General features: G+C 38.5%; 1 protein-coding gene across 2 annotated transcripts in view; it reads left to right on the forward strand.

The window, feature by feature from the left end:
- The first annotated feature begins 132 nt into the window (after window positions 1-132).
- NUMA1 (nuclear mitotic apparatus protein 1) overlaps window positions 133-23,432 on the forward strand; it is a 71,440-nt gene continuing 48,140 nt past the window's right edge. The window contains exon 1 of one of the 2 annotated variants that reach the window (XM_081155424.1): window positions 133-229. The gene's annotated coding sequence lies outside the window, so the exon portion shown is untranslated. Of the gene's footprint in view, window positions 230-262; window positions 369-23,432 lie in introns of those variants that run through there. The other variant, XM_081155425.1, reaches the window with a different exon arrangement.

Genomic DNA, 23,432 nt, shown 5'->3' on the forward strand with positions numbered 1-23,432 from the left:
GGTCGAGTAATAGTGACACCCTTTCTTTTTTCCCGGTGGCCCTCACACTTCCTTTTCCCCGGTCCTCAGGCGTGCCCTTGCGTGCGCACCAGCCCACGGGAGCCTATCAGAGCGCGGTGCGAGGGGGTGGGGCCATAGTTTAAACTAACTGTGCACTCACGGCGCTGGCGCGAGTCCCGGTCGAACGCGATCTGGAGGAAGCGCGAAGCGAGCGGGAGCGCGCGTCCAGGTAACCGGCGCGGGCCCGCGACTGGCGTTCAGCCTAGGGGTCCACAGGAATGCCCAGCCCTAGAGGGGGTGCTGGAGAGGCGGGTGCGAGCAGAAGGCCTCCTTCGTAACGGAGTCTGGCTGGGGAGAATCTGGCTGGGGTAAGGTTTGTGAGGAGAGGGGTATGTCGGAGGGGGAGGTGCCGGGCGTGCGTAAGGGGTAGAGTCTGTTTGGGGGCGTGTCTGAAATTATGGCTGAGGGCGTCGCGGGGGTGAAGGTGGGGGTGGGAAGTGCACGTTTCTGAAAGGCTTGTCCCGAGGGGTCCTGTAGTGGGAAGTCTTTGCCTATTGTTGTTAATAATAGGAGTAATAGTAACAATAGTAGTAATAGTGGTAAACATTTTCTAAGCATCAACCTAGGGAGTAATCTGTTTGGGGGCGTGTCAGACATTGTGCCACACCCATTATATGGATCATCTTTTTAATATTCCTAACATCGTTATTGTAGTTTATTACAGATGGGGAATCTGAGGTTTAACTCGGCCTGGGTTACATAGGTAGTGCGTGCTGGGCTATACTGGTGTTTTGGGGGGGGCGGTGCGCCTAAATGAAGATGAGGGGGAGGAAAGAAGCTGTGAGGGGGTGCAGATTGGCTTGGAGGAGCCACTTTATTTAAAGCTTCACTTTTCATGTGTGTAAACAGCGAATTTACCTGCATTAGCTACTTCCTGGGGTTGTTTTGAGGATCAGATCAGGTAAGGTGTTTCGTGGATGCATCTTGGAGAGTACAAATTTATGACTTGTAAAGTGACTGTGTGAAGGCTGTGGATGGGAAAGAGCCCTCTGGGCGCCCTCTTTTGCTTAACCCAGAGGTAGCTTTTTCATCTGGTATTCTAAGAGTGTCTGCATGTTGCCCTTCTAGGTAGAGTGTCTTTTGTTCGTGTATCCTCATGCCTATGCTGATATGAGAGGAAGCATGGCCATTAATGTATTCTTTTAAATGAATGCGCTTTCTTGGGTTGAAAGGGGATAGGAGCCTGGCTTTCCTTCTTCATTTAGTGGCTTTTGGACCTCTGTATTATGTTCTCTTGCCTGGAATAGAACTGCCTCCTGAAAATGTGATAATATTTACTTTACTTGCTTTAATGCATGCTTTACTCTCTGGTGTCTTGCCTAGTCTTGTATTTCCAAAGTTATGGATTGTCAAGTGTGTTACTCTGCGGTGGGCCGAAACCTTTGATGGTAAGGGATTTGGGGAGCTCTATCTTGTGGAGATCTGTACTGTGGTGAATATATGGGAACCTAGAGGGAATGTTCAGGTCACATAAAGTAGCTTTCAGTCAGCAGGGAGGAGTGTATGTGTTCCCTCCCTTTCTGTTCCAGTGTAGTATTCTCTCATAGAGGAAGAGGCACATTACTTAGGGAGCCCAAGTTGAAGCAAATGATGAATCTTAATCTAAAGCCAAAAGCTCCACTCCTCCCAAACTAGAAGATATTGCCCCAAAGCTTACATAAGAAACATTTCTATTTAGAATGTGCGTTTTTTTAATTTATGGAATATGGGAATGGGAAGAATGCCTAGAAGTAAGACTTGAGTTCTAGAACTCTTAGGATAGGGCAAAGCCCTGTCTCAGATGGCCAACCCCAGCTGATGAGGGAATGTTTTGATAGCTGTGTCTAATCAATAAAACCCTAGGGTGAATAAGTATGTTGGGGGTCATTTATTTCAGCTTCCTATCTAGTTTACACTACGAATTGTAAAAGGTATTGTCCGTACTAAAAATGAGCACTTCTGAAAACAGGTTAGGACATTTTATATACAGGTATATACACACACACACACACACGCAATGCAATCTCAGTTATATAAAATAAAGCGTATTAAAAAGCATAAAGGCAATACACCAAACAGTTGTCATGTGGGAGGTTACAGTAATATTATTCTTTCTATTATTGTTCCAATTTTTTATAATTTGTATTGCTTTGATGTCTGAAAATTTTACGTAAAATGTACAAATAAGTTCATTAAAAAAAAAAAGAGCACTTCCAAAAATGAAGTACTCTACATTAATGTTGAACAATTCTAATTAGTAATAATTATTGTTTTGTGCTGTTGGTGATTCATTTTACCTGTATATATTTACTTTTTTTTTTTTTAATCCTCACCCAAGGATTTTTTTTCCCATTGCTTTTCAGAGAGAGTAGGGGGAGAGGAGGGGAGAGAGAGAGAGAGAGGAACATCTATGTGAGAGAGACACATGGATTGGTTGCCTCTTGTATGAGCCCTGACCTGGCCGGGGATCGAGCCTGCAACCGAGGTACGTGCCCTTGGCCGGAATTGAACCTGGGACCCTTCAGTCCACCTGCCGACACTCAAACCACTGAGCCACACCAGCTGGGACTCTTTTTTCTTTTTAAAATGTTTTTTATTGGTTTTAGAGAGAGAGGAAGGGAGAGAAACATTGATGGGCTGCCTCCTGTATGCCCCCTACTGGGGATCGAGCCTGAAACCTGGGTATGTGCCCTGACTGGGAATTGAACCTGCACACGTGTCATGCTCAACCAACTTGCCACACTAGCCAGGGCTATATTTCCTCTTTGTTTTTTCACCACTCTTTCTTGCAAGTTATTTCTTCCTTTTGTGTCAAATAGATAGTTATATGCTTCAGGTGTTTTTTGTTTGTTTGTTTTTAAATATATCTTTATTGATTTCAGAGAGAGGAAAGGAGAGGAAGAGAGAGAGAAACATCAATGATGAGAGAGTCACTGATGGAGCCCACAACCCGGGCATGTGCCTTGACCGGGAATCAAACCCTAATCGCCTGGATCCTAGGTCGACGCTTAACCACTGAGCCACGCCCGGCTGGGCAGGCAGGTGTTTTCTTTAGTGAGGGTCTGTTAGTGGTAAACACTCTTTGTTGGAAAATATCTTTATTTCCTCTTTAGTCTTGATTGATGGTTTAGCTGGGTACTAGGTTTCCAATTATTTTCTCTCAGCACTTTGAAAATGTCAGGCTTTTTATTACTCTTGAGAACTATGCTGACAATTTAACCATTACTTCATTGTAGATAACTTGCCTTTCTTTCTGATTGTTTTTAAGATCTTTTTGTCATTTGTGTTCTATAGTTTCATTAAAGGATGTGGACTTAATTTTATCCTATTGGAAGCTTGTAGTGACTCTTCAATCTGAGATTTCACATCTTTCATCAGTTTTGTAAAAATTCCCAGTCATTATCTCTTTAAGTAGTGCCTTTCCCAGATCTCATATTTAACTTACATGGGACCTTCTCATTCTACCCTCCACATCTCTTAATCTTTCTTTCATAATTTTCATCTTTGTATTTCTGTCACCTTCTGGGTAATTTCCTTTATCTTTGCATGCTAATTTACTCTTCAACTAGATTTAATTTGCTTTTTGGATTCTTATTTTTAGACATATTCTTTGGTTCATTTTCAAATCTACCGGTTTGTTTCTCTTGGTATCTTTGTTTTTATGTTATAGGAATTTTAAATAAATTTAAGTTACAGTCTCTGCCATATTGTTCAATTATCTGAAGTTTTTAGGGTTATAATACTGCCATTTGTTGTAACTGACTCTTGCTCACGATTGTTTCCTCAAGTATTTTGTAATTGTGGTGAGCTCATATTCAAAGGTGCATCATCTGTGATAATCTTATGTAGCTTGTGTTGAGGCCAGTTCTCCTAAGAGCAATTTTTTGAAAAGCAACTTTGCTTAGGTATAATTTATGTACAATTAACTTTATTTAAAGGGAAACGTTTTGTCAATGTGTACACCTATAAGAAGCTGCCACAATCAAGATACAGAGTGAAAGGAATAAACCTTGGGCTTACACTGCCTTCAGTACTTAAGATTGCTTGATAAACTGCAAAGAAAAGAACAAAACAAACAAAATTCAAGTTAAGCCTTATAAGAAACAGTGGGGAATTTATGGAGTTACAAAAATTCTTTAAAGCTATCATTAATTGTACTGAAAGATCTAGCCATATCAGTTAGGCCAGAAAAAGAAATAAAAGGCTTCCAAATTGGAAAGGAAGAAGTAAAATTATCTCTGTTAACAGGTTATATGATTTTACATATTGAAAACTCTGAAGATTCCACAAAAAAACTGCTAGAACTAATAAGTAAATTCAGCAGAGTAGCAGGATACAATGTCAAAGAACGAAAATGAAATTCCCTGAACAGTTTCATTTCCAGTAGCATCAAAAAGAATGAAGTAGTTAGAAATTAACCAAAAAGGTGATTTATACAATGAAAACTCCGAAACATTGCTGAAAGAAATTAAAGAAGACATAAATAAATGGAAATATATTTCATGTTCATGAATTGGAAGGTGTATATTGTTAAGATGTACTACCCAAAGCAATCTATAAAGTCAAACCAATCTCTGTCAAAATCCTAGCGGTGTTGTGTGTTTTTTTACAGAAGTAGAAAAACCCATACTAAAATTTATATGAAATGTCAAGATACTCTGGGTAGCCAAAACACTGAAAAAGAACAAAGCTGAAGGACTCAAAATTCCTGATTTCAAAACTTATTATAAAGTAGCAGTATTCAAAACTGTGTGGTACTAGTATAAAACCACACAGACGTATTGACCAATGGAAGAAATAGAGAGCCCAGAAATAAACCCTCAAAAATACGGTCAAATGATTTTTGACAAGGATATCAAGGCCTTCAATGGGGAAAGGACAGTCTTTTCAACAAATGATGTTGGGAAAACTGGATATTCACATGGAAAAGAATAAAGTTGGACCCTGACCTAACACTACATACAAAAGTTAACTAAACTGGATCAAAGACCTAACTGTAAGACTTAAAACTATAAAACTCTTAGAAGAAAACATATGACAAAATCTTCGTAACATTGGATTTGGTAATGATTTCTTGGATGTAACATCAAAGGCAGAGGCAGCAAAAGAAATAATAGACACACTGAATATTATGAAAAATTTAAAAAATTTGCATCAGAAGACACTCTCAACAGGGTAAAAAGGCAACCTATAGAATGGGAGGAAATATTTGCAAATCATATATCTGATAAAGGATTAATATCTAGAGTATATAGAGAAATTCTAAAACTAAACAATAAAAAGCCATACAACCTAATTAAAAAATGGGCAAAGGACACTAACAGACATTTCTCCAAGAAAGATACACAGATGACCAATAAGCACATGAAAAGATCCCCAACATCACTAATCATTAAAGAATTATGAATTAAAACTACAATGAGATCTATCTCATACCCATTATGATATGTTTACTAGGATGTGGAGAAATTGGAACCTTTGTGCATTGTTGGTGGGAATGTAAAATAGAATAGCCACTTTGGACGGCAGTATGGTGGTTCCTGAAAAAATTGAAACTAGAATTACCATGTGATCCCACAATTCCACTTACAGGTATATACCCCCTCCCAAAACTGAAATCAGATTCTCAAAGAGATATTTGTATACCTGTGTTCGTAGCAACATTATTTACAGTAACTAAAGCGTGGAAGCAACCTGCACCCATTCATCAGTTGATGAATAGATAAGCAAAATGTGATATATATATATATATATATATATATGTATATATATATATATATAAAATGAAATGTTATTTAGTTTTAAAAGGGAAATACATTCTGAGACATGCTACAGCATGGATGAACCTTGAAGACGTTATGCTAAGTGAAATAAGCCAGTCATAAAAGCACAAGTGAATAATTCCACTTATATGAGGTACCTAGAGTAGTCAAAAATCACAGAAACAGAAAATCGAATAGTATTTCCCAGGGACTGGGAGAGGGAAATGAGGAATTATTATTTAATGGCTATACAATTTCAGTTTTTTGTGTTTTTTTTTAAATGTATCTTTATTGATTTCAGAGAGAGGAAAGGAGAGGGAGAGAGAGAGATAGAAACATCAATGATGAGAGAGTCATTGATCGAGCCCGCAACCCGGGCATGTGCCCTGACCGGGAATCGAACCCTGATCGCCTGGATCTTAGGTCGACGCTCAACCGCATAGCCACACCTGGCCGGGCACAATTTCAGTTTTACAAGATGAAAAGATTAACGGAGATAGATGGTGGTGATGGTTGCACAATGAAGGTTTTTGTTTTTTTTTTAATATATCTTTATTGATTTCAGAGAGAGGAAAGGAGAGGGAGAAAGAGAGAGATAGAAACATCAATGATGAGAGAGTCATTGATTGAGCCCGCAACCCGGGCATGTGCCCTGACCGGGAATCGACCCCTGATTGCCTGGATCCTAGGTCGACACTCAACTGCTGAGCCACGCCCGGCCGGGTCACAATGAAGGTATTTAATACCACTGAATTGTGCACTTAAAAAATATTAATATGGTGGACCTGGCCGGGTAATTCAGTTGGTTAGAACATCAGCCCAATATGCCAAGGTTTCGGGTTCTATTCCTGGTCAGGGCACGTACAAGAGACAACCAGTGAATGCATAAATAAGTGGAACAACAAATCTCTCTCTTCCTCCCTCCTTCCCTTTCTCTTTCAAATCAATTAAACAATATTAATATGGTAAATTTTGTTATGTGTATTTTACCACAATAAAAAAAATTGAAAGAAAAAAATGATACAGAGCTTTCCTATACTCCCAAAAGTCTCCTCATACCTCTTTACAGTACATCTTTTCCTCACCTAGGCCTCAGGAACCACCATAGATTAATTTGCATGTTCTAGAATTTTATATAAGTCAAATCATGCAGTGGATACTTTTGTATCTGGTTTCTTTTATGCACTATAATGCATTTGAGATTTATCCATTTAGTTGCATATAACAATAATTTACCCTTTATTGCTAAGCAGTAGTTTGTTGTATGGCATATCATACAATTTTGTTTATGGTTCACTTTGATGACGTTTTGGGTTTTCAGTTTTTTGCTGTTGTGAATAAAGTTGCTGTGGGCATTCATGTACAAATTTTTGAGTGGTTACATATTTTCCTGTCTTTTCAGAGTGGAATGGCTGGGCCATATTGCAGGTATATATCTAACTTTTTAAGAAATTATCAGTTCTCCAAATTGGTTGTACCATTTTATGTTCCCAAAGCAGTATGAGAGTTCCAGTTTCAGTTGGTAAGAACCAACACATTTGGTGTTGTCAGTCTTTTTAATTTGAGCCATTCTCGTGGAGGTGTACTAGTATTTCATTGTGGTTCTGATTTGCATTTCCTGATGACTGATGATGTTAAACATCGTTTCATATATCACTGGGCACTCGTACATCTTCTGGAGCAACTTTGTGTGTGCTTCTGTTGGGCACTCAAGGCTATTGCCAACCTGGGACCAAAATGTTTGTAATTTTTTTCTACTTGTAAATTTCCAGGGCAGAAACTTAGTATAAATTTTAACTTCAGATCCATCTCATGTATACATCTATGGTTTTGAATTCCTAGATTTTCCCCTCCCATTTTGCTAGGTAAACAAGGAAAGATTCCTTATTTCCCCATTCGTAGGTTTTCCCCCCTAGTCTATCTTTTTACTATAGGTATCATCATTTATTCAGTGATCTCAGTTGCTTTTTGAGGACTCAAGATCTGTCTCCTGGTGTACGAGCAGTTCATAAATACCTTACACTGCTAGGATAGTATGCCGTCAGCTCCTAATCCAATTTTCAGCTTCTTTGTTTCTGATTCCTGGGATTTCCCTAACTTTCTTGTGAGCTCAGTTTATCTATAACCAGTTAGGATCTAATAAGAAAATAGAAACCACATGTAGCTATTTTAATAGGGTGAACTGAAAAAGCCACTATTTTAATAGAGGACAGAAAAAGCCAAAAGGGAATCTTAAAGTAACTCTGATATAATAACTGCATTAAGCAGCTACCTCATCCAGGACTGAAAAACAAAGGGAGGAAGGTTGGAGTTATCAGAACCTAGAAGTCTGGAGGGATCTGTTGTTAACTGCACCCTGATTCTCTGAGGAGAGTGTGTTGCCTGGTGCTGCTGGTTTCTCAGGAGCTCATAGGAAGGGCCTGGAGGAGCCAGGTTTGGTTGAGCCCTGCCCAGCTGGTACTGAGAGTTTAGAAAGATGCCAGGAGGAACCAACAGCTGTTGTCAAGAAACAGCAAGCCACAGGAAGAAGTCTTTTGTAGCGTCCTTCTGCCTTCCATTTTCCCTTTAGCATCCCCTGTTGACAGAGCCTAACCAGGAGCCAGCTGGCAAAGGTAAAGTGGGTTTGGTGGAGTCCAAGCTCCAGTATCACAGTGCCGAGCATAACAGGGTTGGTGTTGAGCTGAGAGAGAATAACTTAACTGGCACAGTCTAAAACAGTGGTGGGGAACCTTTTTCCTGCCAAGGGCCATTTGGATATTTATAACATCATTTGGGGGCCACACAAAATTATCAACTTAAAAATTAGCTAGAAAAAAGCTCCTAGATTTATTGAATTTCAAGTCCTGCCTGCTGTTGCCTTAGCAGGGCCAGACCGTGGGCTGGACATTCTTCACCCCTGGTCTAAAAGGATGTTTATTATATTTTCTGAGCAGTTGCAGGCATACTTAGTAGGATGATTTTTGGGTTATCTGCTTCCTTATATCAACAGTCAGTAATAGCAATAGCTAACTCCAACCCCCCTCAGCATATACTGAGTCAGGCACTGTTCTAAGCATTTTACATGAACTGCTTCCTAAAGCTCTGTGAGGTAAGTACTATTATTATTACTATTTCCTTCAGTAGGCAAGGAAACTGAGTAATCTACCCAAGGCCATATACAGTTTTTAAGTGGTAGAGTTGGTGTTCTAATCCAAGCATTCTGGGTTCCATAACCCACATTCTTAAGGTCTTTATTATCCTGAAAGTTCTTCCCTATCAATCAAACCAAAATCTATCTTCCTATAGCTTCCACTCACTAGTTCTAGTTTTGTCTTCTTGCACAACATACAGTTTTTCTCGTCATCTGCATGATAAGTATGCCTAGTTTGAAAAAAAGGTTTTCATGTTCTTCCCAGTTAGACATGTGTAGTTCTTCCCTCACATTTGCCACAGTATGACTTTCAGACCCTTCACCAAGATTGTTATCCTTCCTCTGCATGTACTCTGATTTTGCCTTTCAAAGGTGGGCACACAGAGTTGCCTTCTACTCATGCGGCCTGAGCCTTGGGTAGCAAAACAAGCATTGATGTTTTGGGGAGCTTGGTCATATTCTTGGTTCGTTGAGAGTGTATGTAGTAACAGCCTCTTCACCATCTCCCACTTATAGGCAGCCTTTTTCCCCCCAAAGGCAACCTTTTGCTTTAATATGAATTGCTATACCAGGTCTCCACCATCCTGTGTTAGTTTGGTTGATTTCTTTTATTCTAAATGCAGGGATTTATTTTTAATCCTGTTAAATTGTATCGTTATCTTGGTCCCATCAAACCTGTTAAGATCTTTTTGCCAGATCAAATCTAAAAATACTTTTTGTCCACAGCTTAGAATTCCAAAGCTCAGCAAGCAAGCCCTACATGTTTTCATGTCTGGTAAAAATGCTGAACATGGTAGGTTTTAGAAGCAAGCTCTATGTTACACCACTATAGCTCTTATTCCAGTTGATGGAGGTTTAGGGAGAATAGTTTTGCCTATTCCTTCTGATAAATTGGGGGAGGAATTATCTGGAAAGGGCAGTATCTTGGCTGTCAATGAGGGAAGGAGAGTGTCAAAGATTGGCCATTGGGCAGTCATTTGCCCTAATAAGGGACCACTTGGCAGAAGTAAAATGGTCTGGTTGTTGTAGAAGGGAGAGAGGGCATATTGCATGGCATGTTCCTGGGTTGAGGCCTCTGTTGGCAGCTGTGGCAGCTGCCCTTTCTGTCCTATTTCGGGGCCAGTTTCTTTGAAGCCAGTGCAGGAAATGCCAGTGATTTAGTCTTGTAGATTTCTTCTGCCTTTTTGTAGCTGAGGACTGGTTTATCTGGTGAGCAGTACACTGCATATGTTTCAGACATATTTATTTGACCACTTGGGTACCTTCCTGTGACTGGCCAGAGACACTTGTTTTGCTGTCAAGTTTTTGGTACCCTCTGGCAAAGTGGATGCAGCACGACTCCAGCTCTTGGTCCTGTGTGGGGGCAGCAACTACAGTATACCCTGTAAGTGGGCATTTTGTCAAGTGCCTGACTTCTCGATGGCCTCAGTGAGATAATAATAGCTTTGATTGCCTGCTTTTCTATCTTTCCCTTGGTGTGACGATGTGAATTTGAGGGAAACCTCTTGTGCCCTAAGAATTTGCCACTGTACCCCTGATGAACTCCTGCAAAGTGGACTTTGTCCAGTTGCCGACTTCCAAAGCCCAGTTTCTTTAGACAGTGAACAAATATGTAATGAGTGCCTACTGTTATCTCTCACAGAACTGAGTATGTAGAGAGGTGTATAGTACAGGATTTCCTTCCTTACCAACTGTTCAAAACTCCAGATACTTTATAGGAATAACATACAAATATTTATACACTCATATATGTTCAAACGTACTGATAATTTACAAAAATAATGTAACACATACTCTTCACCTAGATTCACCAATTTTTAACATTTTGCCACGTTTGCTCTCATCTTTCATTTTATGAACCTTTTGACTGTTAGATGTGAACATCATGTTACTTCATCCTAAATGTTTCAGCAATTATTTTCTAAAAACTAAAATATTTTCTATATAACCACAATACAATTAGCACCCAAGGAAATTTAACATTTGATTGAGTACATCCAGTATACAATACTTGTTCAGATTTCTTAAGTTCTCCCAATGATGTATTTCCTAGATGTTTTTTTCAATTCAGCTTTGATTGAAGGATCATACATGTATTAGTTGTCAAGATTTTGTCATGTCCCTAGTCTCCTTTAACCTTGAAAAGTTGTTTAATCTTCTAATCTTAAATGCCTTTTTGTCTATTATAGCATTGACATTCTTGAAGAGTTTAGGTTACTTTTTTGTTGTTGTTACTGTTAATCCTCACTCAAGAATATTTTTTCCATTGAAAAAAAATCTTTTTCTGAGAGAGAGAGGGAGGGAAGGGAAAAGACAGAGGGAGAAACATTGATGTGAGAGAGACACACCGATTGGTTTCCTCCTGCACGTGCCCTGATGGGGGCGGGGGATCGAGCCTGCAACCCAGGTATGTGCCCTTGGTCAGAATGGAACCCAAGACTTCAATCTGCAGGTCTGATGCTCTAATCACTAAGCCAAACTGGCTAGGGCTCAGGTTAGTTTTTTGCAAAATGGCTCTTAATTTGGATTTGTAGGATTGCTTCCTCTTAATTAGATTCAGGGTAAACATTTTTGGTAGAACTAATTAGGTTAATATAGTAATTTGATTAGTGAAGGTAGAAAACACATGGAATCAGTATTCAGTCTTGTATGACAGGATATAATTTAGCACTTACTTGTATTATCTAATCTGTAAACCCTATAGGAATTGAGAGAGGAGGGAACTCAGTAGAACCTGGGGTAAGTAGGAACAACTTTGGCAGGAATATAGTTAGTTGGAATATGGTTAGATAAGCCGCTGTTTGGGCTTCCCATCCCACTTTTAAGGTTGTATATCATGAAAAGTGAATTTCCTCTTCATAGTTTAAAGCTCTGTATTTTTCATGGTGTTTGTACTGTTTGAAAGCTTAATAGTTTAGAGCTCTTGCTTCAGACAGGCCTAGCTAATTCCCAGCATTTTGCCAGTTGTCTAACCTTGGGCAAGTTTCCTCACTAGCTTGCAAAGCTAGAAAGGGTATTAGTAACTATTTAAAATGTGATTGCAATGCTCACAATGAAATATTACATAAACATTTGAATTAAAATATTTGAATGCCTTTAGGTGGGGGGCAACACTGCAGTTCTGCCATATGCTCCCCTGAAGCGTTTATTACCTGCCTAACTCCTTGAAGGTGTTTGAATTTACCACTGCTGGATGACTGAAGGCATGGAAATGAGAAAGGGCTTGGCTCATGCAGAGAGAAGTGGGAAGACTGGCTTGATTAGTTCAGAGTGTACACTGTGGAATAGTGGGAAATAAGGTTGAATAAATGACTTGAGGCCATATAATGGAGGACTTGGAAAAGTAAGCCAAAGAATTTAGATATGATGCTTTAGGCAGGAGAAAACCATGGCAGGTTTTTGTTAAGAGAAACACACTTGGAAATGAGAATGGTATGGAGTCTCCTAAAGAAGGACCTTTTCTGATTCATAGACCAGAATCCTAATAGGGCAGGGCCTTCCAAATGCTGACCAAGGGTAGGTGTGGTTTGTCAGTCTTCCCACAGGAGGCCAGAATTTCTGCCCCAGTGACTCTTCCTGCTTTGCCACTGACTCACCTCACTGACCTGGGCTGTGTGGCTTCCCTTCCGGTTGCTGTCTGATCTACAGAACGCTGGGGCTGCCCAGGATGATGTGAGGCTGAGCTGACCAGCAGTGGGTAGAATGGGGGAATGAACAACATTTTTGTCTCTGTGCCCCTCCCCTGGGTAAAGGCTAATTCTAAGCCAGACTGCCAGGGATCACTTTGTTCTGAGCCTGAGGAAACTGTCCACCAGGAGGTAAGTCAAGATGGATCCTGCCCTCTCTGCTTTTTCGTAAGTCACCTTTTTTCTGAACAGGAGCTCTACTAGTACTTTTTCCCCCCTGTTCTTGGTTCTTCATAGTAATCTTTCAATTACTTAAGGCAAAGGGGTTATTGCAGGAGGTAGGCAGAGAGGTTTAATAAACATACTCTCTTAGCTGTGGGGGGAGTGTCCAAAGGTTTCACTGATCTCTACTCTGAGATAGATTACCCAGAACACTTGTGAGCCAGACACTAAACAGTGGTTCATACCCCTAAGGGCAACTGCAGAGAGGTCCTGATCATAAGCCATCTTTCTCAGCTACTGGGTTTCAGAAGCCCATTCTTGGTGGGTTTTAGTGCCCCAGGTGATCTCCTTTCCCTTTGAAAGAAAGCAGGAACAGGGAAGGGGGGGGAGGTGTGTGGATTGGGATATTTGTGGGTTTTGCTGGGAGTCAGAGTGACTGGGTTTCTAGTTCTGTTACTAACCAGCTGTGTGACCAGGGACAAATTGCCTAACCTCAGTGGGGAACTCGAGTTTTCTCATATGTAAAAATGAACAGTTTGGATTATATGATCTAGAAGATTTCTTCCACAGCCAAAATTTATGATTACATAATGTGTAATTGTATGTAAAGTAATAAAATAATTTACTTTTAACACATGTGACATACTGCACATATCTTGTCCCTTTCATTGTAATTGTGGGATAATTACAATATTTGTAAGTTTGTTCCCCGCAAAGTAATTGTGTTCTCAGTTTTACACTTATTCTGGTAATGCTGTCAGTGCTCAGAACATTTTTGGCTTCTAAGCCAATCTTTTTCTAAGCCTCAAAAGTAACAAATCTTCACTCTTGCTGGTGGATTTAATTTTTGGAAACAGCCAGAAGATAACTGAGAGTCAAGCAAGGCAGTTCCTTTTTTGTTGAATGGGGTGTGGCAATTTTTGTGTTTGTCTCATATGGAGTAGACTTTAAAGGCAGCTCCCAAAGGAGTGTTTTGTAAATATTTCTAGCAATGGTAATATTGTTAGAATAAGTAAATAACTTCCTAAAGAGACTATTTTGATTAGAGTTTTCATTTGATTTAATATTGGAAATGTTTGTTTTGAAAGGTGTCACTTCCCTTCTTATACTCACTGTGTATGCTTGCTTCTAGATCAAGGTAACTAAATAGAGAAAATGAACCTTTATTATGATAGTCCTCCCAAATCACGAATGTATTAAGAGCCAAAAAGGGTTGGAATGTGTTGCTGTAGGACATTGTAGCTGAGGAGCCATTGAAGTCCCATCTCCAGAGGATGCACAGCCACAAGTTCTTAAGGCTGCAGCAGCTACTACTCACCAGCATGCCAGATTCCATCAGGATTATTTCCAGGTGGCATGGCTGAAGCAGATGGTTTGGTAGCTCTAATCTTTTAAAAAAATTTTTTGTCCATATCTGAGGATATTTTTTCCATTGTATTTTCAGAGAGAGTGGAATGGAGAGAGAGAAACATCAATTTAAGATAAACACATCGATTGGTTGCCTCCTGCATGCCCCCCGACCCTGACAGGTGCCAGGGATAGAGCCTGCAACCCAGGTACGTGCCCTTGGCTGGAATCGAACCCAGGACCCTTCAGTCCGTGGGCCAAAGCTCTAATCACTGAGCCAGACTGGCTAGGGCAGCTCTAATCTTTTGTAGGAGAAATGATATATCATGTCACTTCATTGATTTTATTTACTTATTTATTTATTTAGCAATTTAGGTTTGAAAAAGTGTGGGGATGCATGGCAGGGTGGGAAGGGACTGTCAAAGCAAAGGGTCTGTCTTGAATGTATTTATTTTTTAAGGAATTAAATGTGTGTATTATCTATTACACTGAAAAACTGTGACCACTAATAATCATGCCTTTTGGCTTAATCCTACTGAGTTAAGAATATTAACAATAATTTGCACACAGCAAATCTTTTCCTAAATACAAAAGATGAATTATTTTATATACACATTTTAAACATATATATTTATGATTCAGGAGTTATCTTGAAAATTTTTAAGCAGCTCGAATGCATTTAAATTAGGCTGGTTGTAGAACACTGGAATCTGTTGCTGGAAATGGTGGTCTTGTTGATAACTAGTCAGTAAAATAAGGTGTTAGGCAGCCTGGTCACAGTTTCTTCTAAGTCATTATGATCATTTGTAATTCTCTTCCTTACTCTAAGGACTTGTTTTCCTCATTTTTATACTGAAAAAGTTAGATACTAAGAGTTCTAGGTTTGAAACAGGTAGGCCTAATGAGGTTTGAGGTGGGGAAGTATCTATTTGTTCTAAGCTGCTTGGCTATTAAACTAGGGGCAGCCCCGGCTGGTGTGGCTCAGTTGGTTGGGCATCATCCTGTGCACCAAAAGGTTGCCAGTTCAATTCCCAGTCAGGGCATATGCTTAAGTTGTGGGTTCATTCCCCAGTGTGCATATGGGAGGCAACCTATCAGTGTTTCTCTCATACTTTGACATCCCCCCCCCCTTTCTCTCCCTTCCCCCTCTCTAAAAATCAGTAACTATGGGCAGGAGTGGAAATCCTTTTTAGCACCTAAACTATAGTGACTACTGCGTACTTGTAGTCACAGCTGAGTGATCAAACATGAACTAGCTATTTAATGAGAAGCAGGCACTGGGAGCTTTCCCCTGAAAAACAATCACAAGGCATGCTGGTCCTGAGAGAATTTATTCCCTTGATAGGACCTATTGTTTGAAAGAGGTGGGGGGTGAATTTCATCAATATGGACAGTGTGGATATTGTAATTTAGAAAATTTAGACTTTTTTCCCTGCTGTTGTTAATTTTAAGCCTTTCTTTAAAGGGATTTTCTTAATGATTGATGCAGTGAGATTCAATTATAGAAAAAACCCCATGTAACCACAATTAGAAGTTAAATGCCCAAGAGCAGAGCCAGTTGCTGGATAGACAAAGTGGCCTAATCAGTTGTTTTTCAATACTACTTAGATCCTACACTGACCCCAAAGAGAGAATATGCTGCTTGTACGGTTTGGGCTCCAAGCAGAAGAGGAGGTGACCTGTAGAATCCACACCTCTTAATCTCCCTATTTCTCTTCTTTGCCTCAGTGCCCTTTAGTTTTAATTAGGATTGTGTAAACACAGTCAGTTTGCCAGTCCCCTTAAAGTGGCAGGTCCATGACATTTTCTGCTGGTGACTCATGTTAGGTATGTGACTTTAGAGGGATTGTTCTCTTTGACAATTTGGCTTTATGGCCACCTCACTGAAAGAATTCGCTAGGTTAGGTCCAGATGCCTCTCATTCATTCAGGCAGCATTATTTAGCACCTACTATTGCAAGCAGTGTGCTGGAATGGTGCTGATACGTAAATAAGATGGTTTCTGCTCTCCAGGAGCTTAGTCAAGTGAAACATGTATACAGCCAGCATCAGCCTAAAGAGGAATGAAATAAAGTGTGTAGAAGAGCAAGCAATATGGGAGCATACAGAGGAAAAACAACTAACTGTTCCTGAATTTTGGGGAACAAGGACTGCTTCTGAAGGGAGAAGGCATTAGAGCCAGGTTTTAAAGGGTGAGTAGAAGTTCAGTAGGTTTAGAAGAAAGGGCATTTTGGAGGAGGTCATAGCATGGGCAAAGGCACAGAGCCTGGAAAATGCCTGGCATGTTTGGGAAAAGTGTTCCTGAGACAGAAGATATTTTACAGGAATGAGCAGGAGATGAAGCTGGAAAAGAAGTCCGATGGTTGGATCTTAAAAAGAACCTTAAATGTCATGCCAAGGGATTTGGATTTTGTTCTGCATGGAGTTAGCTGTTAAATGTTTTTGATGTAAGGAATAACATGACCCAATCCATGTTACTTAGGTCTTGGTCTGTTTTTTAAGTGTAAGGTCTTAGATTTCAGGGCAGAGAAGGTGGTGGTCTTGGTTCTTAAGAGTATAAAGTTTGTCAAGCATCTCATGTTTAGGCACTTGATTGCTCAGTTACATTTGCCAGAGAAACTCCAAAAGCAAGAAGGCAGGAAGTGGTCAGCAGTGTACCTTTATTTATTTATTTATTTTAAAACTTTTATTCCGAAGTTTGAATCGTTAGCAGTGTCCCTTTAGACTGAGTTTCTCTATCCCCCAAAGATGAAGGTTTTCTTAGGCATATACCTTACGTACAGTCTTCTTGCTAGTAGGTTGCTTGCTACTGCTAATCCTTTGAGGATAAAATTCATCATAGGGCTGGACTTCTGATTATACAGTGGAAACAAAAAAATATTTTTGAACTTGATTGGAAAATAGTACATACTCATTGTAGGAAATAGGAAAAATACAGAAAAGTATAAAGAAAAAAACTAAACTCACTCATAATCCTACCATTTGGAGAAAATCACTTATTCCCATTTTAGTATTTCCTTTTAATATTTTGTGTATCTATTCATATTTCTGTTTTGCATAGTTCAGATCATACGTTAACTACAAATTTGTATTCCTCTTTTTCCCCATTTCCCATTGTTTACATTATATAAATTCACATATATTTATAATGTTGCTGAAACTTTATAAATATATAAATATTTCTAATGCCTACATAATAGACTATCATATAGGATTTTTATAGTGCTTTCAATTTTTTATTTTAAACAATAATACTTTTATATAAGTTATATATACAAATAAGTCCCCTGTAATTTCATCCTTTATCGTAACCCTACTTTGCAGAGGTAACTATTATTTATTAATTGTTTAAAATTAATTATTATTCATTAGTGTCTAGTGTATCTTTGCATGAACAGTATTATGCATACATTTTTGTCAGCATTTTTGATTATTATATAAGTCTGCAAGTGGACTACTGGGTCAAATGTTGTGAATTAATTTTTTCTCTATGATTGTATATCATGACATGGTTTAGAAAACATGAAAAATAAGGTTTTAAGGGAGAAAGTAAAAACGACCCATAATTCCACAACTCAGAAATAAACATTATTTGATATATTTTTTTACAAATATACACAAACATTTCACACTCACAAGTATGCAGATATGTATACTACACATTTGTATATGTACTTTATTATTATTATTTTTAATTCTTACCTGAGGATATTTTTTCCATTGCTTTGAGTGGAAGGGAGAGAGAGAGAGGGAGAGGGGGAGAGAGAGAGAGAGAGAGAAATATCGATGTGAGAGGGACACATTGTTTGGTTGCCTCCCGCGTATGATTGAGCCTGCAACTGAGGTACGTCCCTTTGGCCGGAATCAAACTCGGGACCTTCAGTCGGAGGGCCTACACTCTAGTCCCTGAGTCAAGCCGGCTAGGGTGATATATGTACTTAAAAAAAATAAATTGGGTTCATACCATACTAAAGCTTTATATTGTGCTTTTTACATTTAACATTTCTTGAGTATTTCCCCATGTCATTAAAATTAAAAAATATATTTTTAATGACTCCATAAGGTTTCATCATATGGATGTATCAATTAATTTGAGTTATTGTTAGATATTTAGTTTTTCTCCAGTTCTTTATAACTATAATTCTATTAATATATGTGTATATCCTTGTTTATATTTTTGATTATTTTCTAAACTTTATTGCTATGAATGAAATTACTAGTTCAAAGAATATGAACTTTGTTTTTTAGTAATTTCACTTTTAAAATTTTTGGCAAAATATGCATAACAAAATTACCATTTTAACCATTTTTAAGTGTTGAATTCACAACGTAATTTAAATTCACAATTAAGTGTACAATTCAGTGGCATTAAGTATATTCACAGTGTCATGCAGTTATCACCAGTATCCATTTTGAGGACATTTTCATCATCCCAAACGAAAACTCTGTACCCATTAAACAATAACTCCTGTTCCTCCCTCCCTCAGCTCCTAGTACCCTCTATTTTACTTTCTGCCTCTAGGCATTTGCCTATTCTAGGTATCTCGTAAGTGGAATTATACAATTTTTGTCCTTTTGTGTCTGGCTTATTTCACTTAGCAAAGTGTTTGAATATGAACATTTTTTAGGTTCTTGATATGTATCACCAAATTTCTTTACAGAGAACCACTTAAAAAATGCTTGCTTACTTGCATGAGAAAATGCACTGTTTTTTTCTTCAATTATTAATTTCTCATTCAAAAAACTAGACTAAGTTAACTTTCCTGGAGAGTATGATAGCTTCTTTGGCATTATTATATAAAATCAAAATTTGGGAGAGGATGGAAGAAGAAAGTGGTGGGGGTGGGGGATGCCTACTGGTATGAAGCCCTTTTTACTAAAATGACGTTTGGAAATGAAATGGAGATGTTACCCTCAGTTTCCCACTTATAAAATAGGGATGATGGCACCTTCCCCCTCTGCCCTACAGGAACTTAATGGCCCTAAAATTCTCATTAGAAATTACTTATTTTTTGTGGCCAGGATCTTCAGAAAGGTAGGACCTAGAGAGGAGAATTGGCTTTCCTTTCCCACAAAGATCAGTGCCCTAGCTCTTAGTAGTTGGCTAGACATGCTGGGAATGTTCAGCTACTTCCTAGTGAATCTTCTCTCTATAAGCAAAAGGGAAGGAGAGACACCTGTGTTGTGTGTATGTGTGGGGATGGATGTTTAACAGCAGACATAGTGAGGCTTGCTTTAATTTCATACTATCATTGTGTGTGACTGGGAGCTACATTGCTCATCAATGTTTCTGAAGACATTAGGAACTATTAGTTTCTCATTAGTTGAAGTTAAAGACACAAGGAAGGTGAATAGCTCATAGGAGACTCTAGAGTAGTGTCCCAGCCCAGAAGTAGGAGGATGTCTTTTGACTTCATTTGAGAGTTTGGGCTTTTTTCTTCATTATTATATATCAGACCTATACTGCATATAAGTTTATTTTAAAATCGGCCATACTCTCTGACATAGCCACACTCTGTTCAGTTGGACAACAACTAATCTCCATTGGGAAACTTTTCTTCAGGTGTTAAATTTCAGTTGCTATTTTATTTAGACTCAGATAATAAATATTTTAGGCTTTGCAGGCCATATAGTCACTGCTACTCACCTCTGCCACTGGTGAACAAAAGTAGCCAGAGACAATACATAAATGAATATGTGTGACTGTGTTCCAATAAAACTTGATTCACAAAATAGGGGGAAGCTGGCCCAAAGGCCATAGTTTGTTGACCCCTGGGTAATGGACATTAAATTAGTCAGAAGGCCTACCTTTCATTGGAAGTGATTCAGAAACAGGTTTGATGACTGCTGCTTACTAGCTGTCACCTTTGCATCTCTGAGCCCTCATGTTTAAAATCAAACTGGCAATATTTTCCATAAAAAATAAGAGTGACCAGTTACACATATGAATAGACACTTAATTTTTCTGGATATCAGGAAAATAGAAATTGAAACAATGTATTGTTTTCTATCCTTTATATTGATAAAGTAAAAATAGCATCTATTGTTGGAAGGGTGTAGAAACAGTAATTTTTATGCTCTGTTGGTGGGACTAAAATTGGTACACTCTTGGGTTATTTGGGAGTACTTATCAACATTTAACGTGCACGGACTTCAGTTCCTTTAGTTTGAATGTTAAAGGAGGTATGTACCAGTATTATTAATATAGCATTCTTTTTCATGACAAAACACAATGGACAGTCCTGGCCTGCATTGCTCAGTGGTTTGAGCATTGGCCTGCGCACCGGAGCATCTTGGGTTCAATTCCTGGTCAAGGGCATGTACCTGGCTGGGTTGCAGGTCCAATCCTCACCCCTTTGGGGCGCATGTGGGAGGCAACCAATCGATGTGTCTCTGACACATTGATGTTTCTCTCTTTCCTCTCTCTCTCCCTCTCCCCCCTCCGTTCCAGTCTCTCTAAAATCAATGGAAAAAATATCCTTATCCTCTTGTGAGGATTAAAAAAAACAAAAACACTATGAACAACCTAAATGTTCAGACATAGCAAAATGGGAAAATAAAGTTTTGGCATGGTCTTACTAAGGCATTTTTCTTGAGCTTTTACAAGTATGAGGAGTCCATTATATACTAATATGAAATGTCAAATAAATTTTTTTTTAAATTTTATTTTTGTTTAAAATATTACAGATGTCCCTTTTTCTCCCCAATGACCCATTCCACCCCGTCAAATAAATTTTTAAGTGAAAAGGGCAAGTTGCAGAACAAATTATACAGTACATTTACAGATATGTAGACCAAACACACACACACTCTTTTGTCTCCAACTGCATACACATGTGTATATACATGCTTAGGAAAAGTCTAAAAAGTTACACAACAAATTTGTAACGGGTTACCTCTGAGGAGGGGAGTGCCATTGGCAAGTGTTGGTTAAGGTTTGGTGAATAGGAGTTTTTCATTTTACTCTATATACTTCTGTATTATATTATTTCATAGCAATAATGTATTCTTTCTCCTTCCTACTTGTTTGGGTATCTGGTGGGCCTATCTGCACTTGCCAGGGTCAGGAGTGTGACAAACTAGGATTAATTCTGCACGCCAGCTCTGCCCACATCAGTTGAGTTGGAGCAGCTGCTGAGACCAGAACAAGGAGCACAGCATGTATGGCCAGCAATGTGTGCAAATGGCTGGGAGAGGCAGCCAAGACAGGCCAATTCTAATTTACCAACAGTAGCTATCATATGTCATGTCTTAACATTCTCCAAATTGCTTTGCCCTTCACTATCACACTGGGCCCTGAGGAGAATTTGTGAGCAAGTAAGGCAGGGAGGTGATAGGAAAGGAAGCAATCAAGACATGGGACAACAGCCCGACCAGGCGTGGCTCAGTGGTTGAGTATCAACCTAGCATCCAGGAGATCGCGGTTCGATGCTGTGGTTGCAGGCTTGATCTCCAGTCAGGGGTCTGCAGGGGGCAGCCAATCAATGATGATTCTCTTATTGATATTTCCATCTCTCCCTTCCTCTCTCAGAAATCAGTAAAGATATATTTTTTAAAAAAAGACATGGGGCAACAAAGAAAGTATGTGTGTAGAAATAGGGTTTTTTTTCCTTTTATTTAAAAAGAAACATGTACAAGGATATTCATTACAGCATTGTTTGAAATGGTAGCATTGAAAATAGTCATGTCCATCAATAGGAAAATATGTGAACACATTATGGTATATTCTTTTAAAAATTTTTTAATTTATTTTATTTTATTTTATTTTTGTTTAAAATATTACAGATGTCCCTTTTTCTCCCCAATGACCCGTTCCACCATGTCCCTTCCCCCTCCCCAGTCCCTCTCCCCACCATTGTCCGTCTCCTTGAGTTGTGCATATATAGTATATTCTTTATATGGAGTATTATACAGCTTTTTATTTTGTTTTTTCATATGTAATGAGTTCATGAGAAGTTTACTGTAAAATTATCTATAAAGTGCTAAACAGATATTGTGTTATTATTATTATTATTATTGGTAAACTAGAAAATCTTTAACCCTCATGTTTCCATCACTACCCTTCAGATAACCATTGGTATGTCTATGAGGCAATTTTTCATGAACAAAAAAATTTTTGAGGGCCAATAGTGTGATTAATAACAATAACCATTAACAGTGAACAGTAGGAAAGGTGACTGTATATCCCAGTGTGCTTGTGACTGTCATGACTTCTGTCCATTCACTCAGGGTTTCATCTGGATTTTGACTCATTCACTCTCACAAGTGTCCCTGTTTGGATAATAAATTACATGATTCCTTTACTAATAAGATTTTTGTTTTTACATTTGAATAATAATACACTTGACTCCATTCTGATTTCTCTTGGACCGGTCTAATTTCAGTGTATCTTGTGGGTCTATGGTAATTTGAATGGCTGCTTCAAATAAGAAATTCGTTGCTATAAATCCTACCCTGTTTTATAAAATATTATGTTATTTTTAAGCACTTGCTAATTAGCTAAGTTGACTATTCTATTTAAGAAGCAAAGTAAAATTCATTACACTATAGCAAGGATCGGTGTAAGATTTACCTGGCAACAGCTTTTCCAGGCATAATTGTATCATAGCAGCTATAGTTGAAATGTCTAACACAATTCATGTATTATGCAGCTTTTTAAAAGTATGAGTTGGAATTTTATTAACACTTGGGGGGATGTTCATGATAAATTATTAAGTGAGAAAAACAAGTTGCAGAGCAACATTAAAGTGTAAACTTAGTTTTTTTACATATAGAAGACAATAAAAACCCTCTAAATGTAAAAGTATATTTGTGCTTATCCTTTCTGGAGCATGGGAAAATTTGTTAATATTTCTTATCTTGTGGAAGAACTTGGGAATGGTGGGGGGCTGAGAGATTACTAATTTTGTTTTTTATCTAACCGTTGTATTGCTTCATTGGTTTAAGAGAACAAGGAAAATAAACTTGTATGAGCAAGAAATGTAGTTTCCTAAACATTTTTTCATCTTAATTGATTTTTAAAAGCTGCTTTTAATTTATTTAGAAAGTTAATGAAGTAAAGAATTATGAAAGTCAAATAGAGTTAACATGTAAATTTTCTCTTGGGTTTAGGGGAGGCATCTGGTTAGTGGAAAGAGAACCAGGAGTCAGAAAACCAACTTTGTAGTTTTCAACTTTCTGATGTGTGAGCTTTAATTTAATAAATTAAGGTCATTTAACAATTGTTAAACAAGGGCCCCAGTTTCTTCATCTCTGAAATGAAGAGCTTTACCAGAGGACACATCTCCAAGGTCCTTTTTAGCCCTAA

The sequence above is a fragment of the Miniopterus schreibersii genome (genome assembly GCF_964146895.1).
Source record: "Miniopterus schreibersii genome assembly, chromosome: 12".
NCBI lineage: Eukaryota > Metazoa > Chordata > Mammalia > Chiroptera > Miniopteridae > Miniopterus > Miniopterus schreibersii.